At 36.3% G+C, this 10,910-nt stretch overlaps 1 protein-coding gene and 1 pseudogene across 4 annotated transcripts in view; both read right to left on the bottom strand.

Moving 5' to 3' along the window:
- The window catches only part of NOL4 (nucleolar protein 4), a 509,886-nt gene that overhangs the window by 439,537 nt on the left and 59,439 nt on the right, over nucleotides 1-10,910 (bottom strand). The window lies entirely within an intron of this gene.
- Nucleotides 1,790-2,896, bottom strand: LOC102837652 (annotated as a pseudogene). The gene has a single exon (XR_438683.1). The product of XR_438683.1 is annotated as a ring finger protein 138, E3 ubiquitin protein ligase pseudogene (transcript).

Raw genomic sequence — 10,910 nt, forward strand, 5'->3', positions numbered from 1 at the left:
GGTTGCTCTATGAGTTAGAACCAACTCGACAGCACTTATCAAAAACAAACATACTAGGTGGAGTCCTGGTATACCACTATAGGATAACAGCAAGGTCAGCAGTTCAAACCCATTAGTCTCTTCTCAGAAATCCAACAGGGTCTCTATGAATCAGAACCAACTCTGTAGCACTTAACAACAACAACATACTAGGCACTCTTCTAGAACAAGAAAGAACCCTGGTAGCACAATGGCTAAGTGCTTGACTGCTAAATACACCCTACAGCTCCACAGAAAGAAAAGACTTGGTGATATTATCCTATAAAGATTAAGATCCATTACCAGGGAATCAATTCCAACTGGTAGCAACTCTATAGGCTAGGGAAGAACTAATACGTAGGGTTTCTGAGACTGTCTATCTTTACAAAGCCAACAGGCTCATCTCTTTTCCAAGGAGTGGCTGGTAGGTTCAAACTACCAGCTTTTCAGTTAGCAGCCCCTGTTTAATGCACTACGAGTTGGAACTGACTCAATGGCACATAACAAGATCTAGAATAAGTAATGTATCAGGTAAGCAAAATCAAAAGAATTTTACATATAAAGTTAATGCTTTTTCAAATGTAACTTTTCCCTATGATAAAGTATTTAATGATTATATGCTATTCAGAATATTATTTTCCAAAATTAATATATAAGCATCAAACTACTGAGATTTTATATTCTTTTAATTATTTATTTTAAAGAAAGCATAAACATTGTATATTAGTATGGAATGTCAGCAAATCCACTCTTTATTTATCCTTTGTTCTGGGATTTTGGCCTTCTGGTACAAGATACTCTATGGTTATTATTAGTGAATATTAAGAACCCAGTTTTGACTTAAAAGTAGTGAAGCAGTGTGGCTGGTAGAATCTGTCTTCCTACTTTATAATAAGACACATTATCTTTGAGAATAACAAATGAGCACCATATAAACAACTCTGTGTGTGTGTGTATGTGTGTGTGTATACATAAAGCCAAATTTTAAGGTGTAACAGCAGCCAACTAGACCACTTAGCATTTGAGTGCTTTCTGGGTTTTTGTGTGTGATATACAAAAATTTAATCATATCAGATAAACACTTCAATCCTATATTGTTCATTTTAAACATTCTTAATAGAAATTGTATGTAATCTGGAAATTTATCTATCCATATGTACAATATGTACAGACAAACTTTCAGGGCTGAATTTCTAAACTGAAATAAAGTTTTCATTTAAATATATATTCAGAATACAGTATCACCATCTCCTACTGAAAATTTCTAAGAAAAGTTTATCTTAGCTAATCAGAAATCCTGGCTACTGAAAAGTTCTAAGGCCAAAGAGCTGTTACCCAGCTTACTTCATTTTGAGTTAACAAATTATAGTTGACCATACAACCAAGATTGAAACTACCAACTGCTCACCAAATACATAAATTTTTCTTTGATATTTCCTTCAAATACTAGAAAGAAAATATATTTATAATGAGCTTTTACTTTTTAAAGAGATAAAATTAGTAAAGAAATCTCACTGGTCTTCAAAAATACTAAAAATTATATAAACACCATTTTCTTAAAGATGAATTCTTCAGCTAGAATCTGTATTAAAAAGTTTACTTTGGATTGTGTCATTTAGCACTTCAAGTTTCCACTCTGCAACTTTGACAACTGTCACAGATTTGTAGGGTTATTATCAATCACATCTTTAGAATGTGCTACCTCAGAAACCCTGTATAGGGTCGCTATGGGTCAGATCCGACTTGACGGCAGTTAACAACAACAACTGTGTGTTTCCCTGTGTACAAAGAAATAAATGCAGGAAACGGTTCCAAATTTCAAAAGCAGCATAATAATGAAAATTTCAATATAAAACAAAAAAGTTACAACAGGGATTCCCTTTACACCATCACATTTGTGAAAAATAATCCTTTTCATGCTTTAAAAAACTAACATCTGAACTTTCATTTTTATCAAGATGAAGTGTTTAAATGGCCCACATTTATTTTTCAATTTAAAAAAATTAAACAATAGAATGAATTACTTTTATTAATATAAACATCAAGTTACTGAATGGTGACTTTATGTAGTTTCCTCCTTAAAGATGGCACTTGCAGGTACTAAGATGTAGAGATGTCTACAAGCTTCAGATGTTGACTTGAAAAGATTCTTCAACAGCAGTTTGATACTGGGTTTCCTCATCTAGCTGAAGATTCACAAATTCTCCATAATCAAACTGATGTCTTTGATTTAGATGACTAACAAAATGTCTCGTAATCTGGCTAGGATCTCTCCGTGGAAGAGACACACAAATAGGACATGTCACAGAATTATATGAAATAGTTGATTACTGTTACAGTGTGATCCAATAAATGCTGTCTGGTAAAATTGGATTCTTGACACAATGGACACTTAAAAGTGGGATGCCCAGAAAAACTTGTATTCTCTTGGTAAGTTTCTGTGTTATCAGATGGGGATGTCTCACTCCTATTACTGTTCCCTACTGAATCTTGAGAGATCTGAAAGTTTGGAATGATAGAAGAAACACCATATTCATCCTGATACTTCTTACACGACTTGCAATGATGTCTCATGAGATAGCATTTAATCGTTTTGCACAGCATCGGCAACTACCAGAAAACTTCCTTATGATATTTTCAACATCTAAAGCCCGTTCGGGGCAGGCTCTCTCTCTTCTAGTTACATTTCCACGACAGAGGGGACCCCAATGTAGTCCACTTTCTCTCATTGTAGTAAGGAAACATTTTTTACAGAAAACGTGCTGACAGGCCGCGGTCCGTACAGGCGTTTTGAGCACCTCTTGACAGACAGGGCAGTAGAAATCGTCTTCGATGTAGGACATGGCCGCAGAGAGGTCCCCGGCCATGGCGGGGGCGGGAATCAGGCCGATGGTGGCCGGGGGCCCAACTCCCTGAATCGCCATTCAGAATATTTTAAATCAGTGTATTCTAGTTTAGAAATAACTCAATATAAAAAGATTGTTATTGTTGTTGTTGTGTGCCATTGAGTCGATTCCGACTCATAACGACCCTGTATAGGGTTTCCAAGGAGCGGTTGATGGGTTTGAACTGCTGAGCTTTCGGCGCAAACCAACCTTGCTGTCCAATGCATATTCTATAGTGTCACACCAGGACTCCGTAAAATGATTAGGACTACCATATTTAAACCACCTTTAAAATATTTCTTTTTAAATTTCCAGTCTCAGTTTTCAAAATAAACACATGTTTTTCATTTCTATAAAACTGTGAGATGATTTGAATCCAGAAAACTTACATTGCCCTGTATTAGTAAGCATCTTTTTGCCTACTTTATGAGTAGGAACTGCCTCAATGGCCCTTAACAACAACAACATGACCTCATCTAAAAATGACCTCATCTGATTTCCCATCCAAATTGCACACTGGATACAGTTTTAAATGAAATTATCATTCAAATAGAAAGTGAGTGTGTATACATATACACACAGATATATATGCATTTTTGTGTGTATGATTCTCACTACTATTTGAATATATAAATTACTTCCCTGAATATAGATAGTATCCAAATTAATTTCAACATCCCTGTTTTGGCAGGAATTCAGATTTATAAGCAGCAGGCTCCATCTGGAATTATAGTCTATATAAAGAGGGAAAACAGATTGATTGATATCCATTCACCATAATTTTCAAGAGCTGAGAATGCTTATCTCTTGATAAGGATGGCTAGAAGCCATGTGTAACAGAATGCAGGCAAAATAAAAGCTTGGAATATAAATTACAATATTATCAGAGTGTTTTCCCTTAAAATGTAATGCAGCTGGACAAATGATATACATATATATTTGATATATCTCCTAAATGCTCTTCTATTAAATACTTGTCAAATAATAACTATAAATTCTGTAAAATTCGATTATGTTTATATATTCATCATGTATATGGATAAGGGAACTGTCCTTTATTTATGAAGGGAGAATTACTCAGTCACCAGGAGTAAAACATGTGCTTTGAATTGTTGGTAGTTTCTGTTTCTAGTGAGCTACATTCTCTATCTTAATCTTCCTTGTCCTATATATGCACAAACTGGGTAGTAAGGATGCAGGAGAGAGTCCAAAGACAGCGATAATGTGCAAAAACAGTGAGTGAGCTTTTATATATTGATAGTTTGAATTTTAAATAATATTTTATTCCAATGCACATATTTAGACAATAAGCTTTGAAGCTTATTGTGCAATTTATTACAGATGCATATTTATTTCCTAATAGAAAGTACTAAAATATATGTTACAAAGAGTATGTTATACATAGCTTTCTGGTACACAATACAAAACAGTGTTGTTAGCTGTCATCAAGGCGCTGCTGACTCATAGAGACCCTGCATAGAGTGCCCAAGGAGTGACCAGTGAGCATGAATGATCCACCCACCTTGTGGTTCAAACTGACCTTGCAGTCCAGCGCATTAACCTGCAGCACCACACCAGGACTCTTATATTTCTACACTTGTCTAATTTACTGTACATTGTTCAAAATCCTTCTACCCATCTCTACCAAACTTCCTATCCCTTGACCTCTCCTTCTCATCCTACCCCCATACTTTCTCCTATAATTATTAGTCAACAAAATGGACTGGAATTATGATCAAATCATTATATATAACTATTACATTAAAATAATCTAAAAATGAATACAAAGGACACTGATTATTTTGAAGTGCTAAACTGAGGATTAATGCGCTGGACTGCAAAGCCGGTTGGAACTGCAAAGTTGGCAGTTCAAGCTCACCAGCCACTCCTTGGAAACTCTATACAGAGTCACTGTGGGTCAGAACCGATTCGATGGCACTTAACAGCAACAAGACTTCGTGATGTGCATCTCTCTAGTGTGACAAGATAGTATATCAAAGCTCTTCAATCTTGTGAGATGTTTACCTAAAGGGATTCAGGAATCTGACAAGACAAAGAGTTGTCATCAAGATTGATAGTTCTTTTAAATTTTAGTTAAATATTTGTTTTATTATTGTAATTAAATAGCAGCAAAATTACTTGTTGTACTTAGGCTAATTTGTAACTAACTTAAGAGAGTTAGTTTGTACAAAGCATAACCATTCTAGCAACAATTTTAATATTAAAATTGATTCACATAATATAAAATGTGACACGTTGAATTTCAGTTTATCCACACTCCAGAGCGCTATCATTTTCAATAATTTTTAAGTGATAGGATGATGAATAATCTTTGCATATAAAATAGAAATAATTTGCGTAAAAAATACCTAATATAGAAACTGCCTAAGTGAAAAAGTGGAAGGTAGCATAAAAGAGAAAGACCCAATGAGAAAGACGGACAAAGTGGCAACACAAATGAGCTCAAACAACAACAACTGTGAGGATGATACAACATGGAAAGTGTTTTGTTTTGCTGTGCATGGGGTTGCTATGAGTCAGAACCAATTGGATGACAACTAACAACAACATGTAAAAATTATCTTTCAAAAAGCAACTATTTAACACATAGGTTATTTACTATATGGACCCAGCCTAAGTAATTAAAATTGTAAAAAAGATTGTATTAAACTTAGCAAAAAAACCACAAAAATTTCCAGATGCATTACCAAAATAGTGTAATAACAACCTATTATATAATTTTTATATAATTTTATAATCACCAAATAAAATTGAAACATATTTTTTCGAAATTATTTATATAATTTTTATGATATACTAACTCGTGGTTACAATGTTTTTTTCTAAAATATAGACTTCATGGAGTTTATTGCTGACAATTATCAACACATGTATCTATTCTCTCTCAAAACTGATATTAAAAAAAAAAAAACAACTAAAATCTAAAAATGGTCACAAATACCAGAATCAGTACTTATCAATACAGAAATCCAAGCAGCTAAGACACAAAATGGAAGTTGAAAAGTCTGATGATTTCATTAATTCAATGTGTGTGTTAGGTGCCGTCAGGTCAGTTCTGATTCATAGCTACCCTCTACACAGCAGAATGAGACATTATACTGTCCTGTACCAACTTCACAATAGTTGTTACACTTGAGCTCACTGCTACTGTCATTGTGCCAAGAGGAAGATTGGGAGCCTTCCTCTTTTTCACAGACCCTCCACTTTACCAAGCATGGTGTCCTTCTCCAGGGATTGGTGCCTCCAGATACTATGACCAAAGTATGAGAGATAAAGTCTCCCCATCCTAACTTCTAAGGAATACTTCTAAGAGGTCTTTTGCAGCAGATTCACCTAGTGCAATACATCATTTGATTTCTTGACTGCCACCTCTTTGCATGTTGATACTGAATCCAAGCAAAATGAAGTGTTTGACAACTTCATTTTATTGGTCTAGTGATGAAGATTTTTTTTTTTTTTTACAAAGATTTTTTTTGGTATGGGTGCAACCCATACCAAAGATTGTGGTCTTTGATCTTCATTACTAAATATTTTAAGGCCTCTTATATTTATTTCAGTAAGGAAGATTGTATCATCTGCACATCTCATGTTGTTAATAATGAGTCTTCCTCCAATCCTGATGCTATGTTCTTCAAATGATCCAGCTTCTCAGATTATTTGCTTAGCATACAAATTGAATAACTGTAATGAAAGAATATAACCCAGGTGCACACCTTTCAAGATTCAGTGTCCTTTTGTTCTGTTCAAATGACTAACTCTTGGTCTATGTACACATTGCTTATGAGCATAGTGCTTTGGAATACCTATTGTTCACATCATTATCTATCACTTGTCATGATCTAGACAGTCGAAAGTCTTTTCACAGTCAATAAAGCACAGATAAATATCTTTCGGTTAGTCTCTGTTTTTAGCCGAGATCCATCTGTTGTCAAAAATGACCTTCCTTATTCCACAGACTCATCTGAATCTGGCTTGAAGCACCGGTAGTTTCCTTTCAATGTACTGTTACAGCAGATTTTAAATTATATTTTGCAAAATATTTCTTGCATGGGACATTAAATTCAGGTGGGATATTTTCAAGGTCTTATTTTGGCCCTCGTGGACTTGTTCTGAATTTCTTCAGCTTCATTCTGTATGCATATATAAACAATTGATAGTCTGTTCCACAGTCTGCCCCTGGCCTTGTTTTGGCTGATGATACGGAGTTTTTCCACCATCTCTTTCCACAAATGTAGTCCGTTTGATTTCTGTGTATGGCATCTAGTGAGATTCATGTTGTTTAAGAAGGTATTTACAATGAAGAAATCATTGGTCTTGCAAAATTCTATCATGTGATCTCCAGCATCATTTCTTTCACCAAGGCCTTATTTTCCAACCACTGATCCTTCTTCTATTTTCAACCTTTGCACTGTAATCACCAGAAATTACTAATCCATTTTGATTGCATGTTTGTTCAATTTCAGACTGAAAAACATGGTATAATTCTTTAATTTCATCATCATTCGCTTTAGTGGCTGCGCAAATATGGATGATAGTGAGAATAACGGATCTTCCTGTAGGTGCATGGGTATTATCCAATCACATTGTACTTCAAGACAGACCTTGAAAGGTCCTTTCTAATGATGAATGTGACACCATTATTCTTCAATTTGTCATTCTTGGCAGAATAAACCACATGATTGTCAGATTCAAAATGACAAATACCTATCAATTTCAGCTCACTAACACCTACATGTTACGAATATGTACTCCATTTCATTTTTGACGACTTCCAATTTTCCTATATTCGTTTTTTGTAGATTCCATGTTCTGGTTATTCATGGACATTGACAGCTATCCCATCTCATTTTGAATTGTGCCCCACCAAAAACTGAAGGTCTTGAAAGCTTTACTTCATTCGTGTTATCATGGTCAACTCTACTTTGAGCAACAGCTATTCTACAGTCATACTTTGAGTGCCTTCCAACCTGAGGGGCTCATCGGGCACTCTATTTGACCATATCCTGGTGCTAATCAGAGTGTTTCAATATCCAATGTTCTGTTGCTATAGGACAGTTTTCCACTGCTACTCATAAGGTTTTCAGAGGCTAAACATTCAGAAGTAGTTGCCTTTGCTTCTTCCTAGTCTGTTTTAGGAAGTTCAGCTGAAACCTGTCCACCATGAATTACCCCTACCGGTATTTATAATGCCAGTTGTATAGCTTCTGGCATCACAGCAACATGGAAGACACAATAATATGACAAACTGACAGATGAGTGATGGATTAATTAAATAATTAATTAATTAAGACAACTTGTTGTTGTTGTCAGGTGCCATCGAGTCGGAACCGACTCATAGCGACCCCATGCACAGCAGAACGAAACAATGCTCGATCCTGGGCCAACCTCACCACCGCTGCCACCCCCGAGTCCATCAATGATGCCACCTGGCCGATCCATCTCGTTGGAGGTCTTCCTCTTTTTCTCTGACCCTCCACCCTACCCAGCATGACATCCTTCTCCAACGATTGTTTCCTCCGGACTACATGTCCAAAGTAGGAGAGACGAAGCTTAGCCATCCTGGCCTCCAAGGAGCACTCTGGCTGCACTTCTTCCAAAACAGATCTATTGGTTCTTTTGGCAGTCCATGGCACCCTCAGTATTCTCCTCCAACACCACAACTCAAAGGCATCAATTCTTCTACGATCCTCTTTATTCACTGTCCAGCTTTCGCATCCATATGAGGCTATTGAAAACACAATGCCCTGGGTCAGGCGCACCCTAGTCCTCAAGCTGACATCTCTGCTCTTCAATACTTTAAAAAGTTCCTGTGCAGCAGATTTGCCCAGTGCAATACGTCGTCTGATCTCTTGACTGCTACTTCCGCGAGTGTTGATAGTTGATCCAAGAAGAATGAAGTCCTTGACAACTTCAATCCTTTCTCCATTGATAAGAATGTTGTTTATTGGTCCAGTGGTGAGGATTTTTGTTTTCTTGACATTGAGATGCAATCCATATCGAAGGCTGTGCTCTTTAATCTTCATAAGTAAATGTTTCAAGTCCTCTTCACTTTCAGCGATCAAGGTTGTATCATCTGCATATCGCAGGTTGTTAATGAGTCTTCCTCCAATCCTGATGCCACGTTTTTCTTCATAGAACCCAGCTTCTCGTATTATTTGCTCAGCATACAGGTTGAATAAGTATGGTGAAAGAATACAACCCTGTCTCACACCTTTCCCAATTTTAAAACATTCAGTGTTCCCATGTTCTGTTCGAACAACTGCTTCTTGGTCTAGGTACAGATTTCTTAGAAGTACAATTAAGTGTTCTGGAATACTCATACTTCTCATTGTTGTCCATAGCTTGTCATGATCCACACAATCGAAAGCCTTTGCGTAGTCAATAAAGCACAGGTAAACATCCTTCTGATATTCTCTGCTTTCAGCCAAGATCCATCGGACATCAGCAATGATATCTCTCGTTCCACGGCCTCTTCTGAATCCAGCTTGAACCTCTGGAAGTTCTCTGTCAATGTATGATTGTAGCTGGGCACAAACATTGATCTCTTCCAATCAGTCGGCCAGACAGTTGTCTTCCAAATTTCCTGGCAGAGATGACAACTTAGCCTGTAACAACTTTTATGTGTGTGCTAGTAAATGCTGTTGCTGTTGTTGTTAGTTGCCTTCTAGTCGGTTTGTACTCAAAGCAAACCTGTATAGGGTTTCCGAGGAGCAACTGGTGCCTTTGAACCACCGACCTTGTGGTTAGCAGTCAGTCCCATGCTAGTCCATGACTCCCTTTAAATGTCATGCAGCCATGTGCTCCTTTATTTTAGTCTGCGTGTACATAACAAACATTAGTTTTGTCAAAAGAATACTATTTAATTTAAACTTCAAAGTGTCTATGATTACCAGAATAAGCACTTTCATTGACATTGCATTGAGGTCAGTTACATAAGGTAGGGTTACAATTGGTTGCATGTATTTTATTTTTCGTTAGCAATAGTTAAGATATATTAAATATTTAAATGTGTCACCTTGTCTGAAATTCTTTCTTGGTATTGCTTCAGTAAGTTGACATATCATGACAGTGATATGGTACACAAGTGAGATCAATTTTTTATTAAAAATAATAATTAAATAAAATTTAATTTTAATAAAAATAATTAAACAAAAATTAAAATAATTCTTAAATTCCCAGTAGTTTAAGAATTCATTTTCTACTCTCCATTATACTCTGTGTTCAACTTAGTCATGTAAAGAAAAAATGATATAACTACAAAAAGCACAACCACTCAAAAAGTATTTTTATTCATGAAGCTCCTACAATGGAATTTTCAGCCATAACTGGATCATTATGGCACCTCATCATTCTTTTTATGTGTAGGGGAAAAAAATGTGTTAATTGTGAATTAACTGATATTTCCCTCAGGAATGTCAGTGCTATGTCTGTGTCTGTGTGCTCATATTCCTTTAGGACACAGAGAGTTGTTTCTACTCTTGTATCTGGTTCATGAAATATTAAAGGAAGTTAGAGACAGTTTTGTAAATGGGTTGTAAATGGGTGCACATACTCTCCCTCACAGAGATGCTAGAACAACCGAGATTACAGACTCTATTATCTTGTCTTAGTCAAAATAAGGAAAACGACTGCTGGAAACATCATGACACTGCATGAAAACTAATTAAGAGTCATGTGAGACAAAACCATAGACACTCACGGCATTGTGAAGAGTGCCGAATCAAAATCACTAAGTGGCCTTAGACCACAACATAATTCAGTAAATAATAAAGTAAATGCCATGTTCTAGAAGTGAAATTGACATTACTGATCCATTGTCAGTTGTCGTTTTTCATTCTGACTCATTGTTGTTGTTGTCAGGTGCCATCGAGTCGGAACCAACTCATAACGACCCATGCACAGCAGAACGAAACAATGTCCGATCCTGGGCCAACCTCACTACCGTTGCCACACTTGACGCCATCAATGATGCCACCTGGCCGATCC

This window comes from Chrysochloris asiatica, unplaced genomic scaffold, assembly GCF_000296735.1.
Source record: "Chrysochloris asiatica unplaced genomic scaffold, ChrAsi1.0 scaffold00015, whole genome shotgun sequence".
Classification (NCBI taxonomy): Eukaryota; Metazoa; Chordata; class Mammalia; order Afrosoricida; family Chrysochloridae; genus Chrysochloris; species Chrysochloris asiatica.